Below are 2,481 nucleotides of genomic sequence, written 5' to 3' on the forward strand. Positions count from 1 at the left end.
CGCAGCTCCCCCGCCGCCTCCCCCTCCCCCTCCGATGTGGCTCGGGCTTGAAGCGCGCAGGGCCGGAGACGCCGTAGACCCGCGACTCGGAGCACCTCAGAGGCGGTGAAGTCGGTGGCTTTTTTAATCTCTCGCTCTTATTCGGTGGTGGTGCTTGAGATACCACATGCACCCCAGGCCCCCCCTTTCCCCACTTCCCGCCCCTCTCCGCCGGACCCCGCGTCGGGAGCTGCAGGCAGGAGCGGAGGGTCGAGTGGAGGCACCGCGGCTGGCGTGGCGCTGGGCTGGCGCTTTTAGTTAGTTGGGCGGACGGCTCTGTCTTCGAGAGGGTGGAGAGCTGTGGCTACAGTCGCTTTATTTCTAGACAAAGCGCATTTCCTTCCCCCCTCCCCCATCCCCGTTCAAGATGAGGGGCCGTTCTCCACGCGGGGTGGGTCGGAGAGTTGGGCCTCCAGGAAGGGCGCTGCATTTTCCCGCATTCGCGAGGCCTGGTGGTGCGCGCGGCCCGCTGTCCCCGGGCTGCGGCTTGCGCTCCGTTACGTGGCCGCCGCCGGGGTTTGGCTCGGGCCGTGTGGCGCAGTGCCCTTGAGCCCCCTCGCCGCGGCCTTTGTTTCTCCCAGCGGATGCGCTGACCACGAGGCCCGCGCTCCCGGGTGGGGGGCGGGCGCTTAGGCCTCAGGATTAAGGCAAGACAGGCCTGGGGCTTAGGAAGAGCGGATATATATGAGATGGTTTCTTTTAAGTGTCACGAAATGGGGCTGGAGCATCTCGGTGTGTTTTTCCTTTAGTTAGTGATTGGAAAGGGAGAAGGTTTCTGAAAAGAGATCAAGTTACGATTATGTTAGGAGCCTCTTTGAACGTTCAGAGTATAGAGAAAAAATTCATGTTTACCGTTGTGAGAGTTTGGGTAATTGTGCATGATTAGGAATCAAAAAGTTTGTCCTCTTTAAAGATATTGAATATTGAATTTATTATAAATGAGATTTAGATAGGAAAAAATATTTGTCCACTATTTTTCGCCATGTGAAGCTGTCTCAGGTACCAGGGTCCCCAGTAAGATCTTTCTAGACTCACTTGGTTAAAAACACCGGTGTATGCACTTAGGCATGGCCTGTCACTAATAGTTTAGGCAGGAGCTCACATCTGCTTTTCCAGATTATTATAGACGTTTGAAAAGTGCACTATCTACCTGGGGGTTGGAATACAAACAAAACTTGTATTTAGCTACCTTTTTTGTGTCATGCAAACTTCTTTTTAACTGTCATGCATTTTTCTAGTAATAGCTCTTCAAGTCTGCAATAAAAAATGGCCTCCAATAAAACTACATTGGTAAGTTAATGAAAACCTAAAATATATAAGGATTTCACTCAAGTTTTTTCCCCCCAAAATTATAACTTTGCATCTCTGTGGTTGAGAAATTTACATCTGTACGTTTTTTTAGCTGTCCCAGTATTATATGGGGGGAAAATTTAGGACAACAATGAAAACATTACATTGAAATACTGACTTGGCTTAACAGTGTCTTAAACCTAATCTTAGGACAACGCAGTCTGGATTTTGCTGAGTATTTTATTTTTATCTTCGAATAAAAATGCACAAATTTACGTAACAGGAAAAGAATGTTACGTAAACAAAGTTGTAAGGTCCTTGTTGGTTGGCATAATATTCCTTGAATCTACTGAGTTCTAGTGAAGTCAAATATTTTTGTTAATGCCCAGTTTAGAGAACAGGTACCTTGGACACACTAGAGTCGAGCAAAAGTTATTGAATCTTTCAAATTACTTTGGTCACTTTGTCCTACTTTAAACTTGCTTACTCAAAATACAGAAGAATCTTAAATTTAAAACATCAGTCTTTTGTTTTTTAACCACTAGGTGAACAAAATCACAAATATGATCAGGAAGGAGAGAAGGCTAGATTTTTCTGCATCTTTTGAGTGACTAATTTTTTTCTCTCCAGTGGTTTCTTTATTAAACCCAAAGTTAGCATTCTTAGGCTTCCTAACAAGTTATACAAATGTGTAAAGACATGTATATGCAGCCATGTCAAGTTATAAGCTTAAAGAACAATAGAATATTTATGTAAAAATACAGAATTCACAGTTACGGTTCCCACAGTATTTAATTCTAACACGTTGTGTTAATCTTAAGTACATAAAGGTGAGTGTTAACATCTAAGTAAAGCAGAGTATTTGGTTTTGGTCTGTATATTCTCCCTTTGGGTTTCACACTGAAAAAGGGCAAGTTGGTGATTTTTAATTTGAGCCATCATTAGATTTACATTAAGTCAAGTGCCTTGCAAAATGATTGTGATATGAAATGTAAAGCCTGTCTGGTGAGTCTGTGGTACAGATGATTCCCATACACTCTATGTATAGGTCAAAGCCATCAATGGGAAAAGCACAAAGTGTCTTCCAGTCTCCTCAGGATTGAGCTGACCTTCAGATTCCATAATCATTAAACCAGTATGTAGATAATTGAC

Source organism: Propithecus coquereli, unplaced genomic scaffold (assembly GCF_000956105.1).
Source record: "Propithecus coquereli isolate 6110/MARCELLA unplaced genomic scaffold, Pcoq_1.0 Scaffold156, whole genome shotgun sequence".
NCBI classification, from domain to species: domain Eukaryota; kingdom Metazoa; phylum Chordata; class Mammalia; order Primates; family Indriidae; genus Propithecus; species Propithecus coquereli.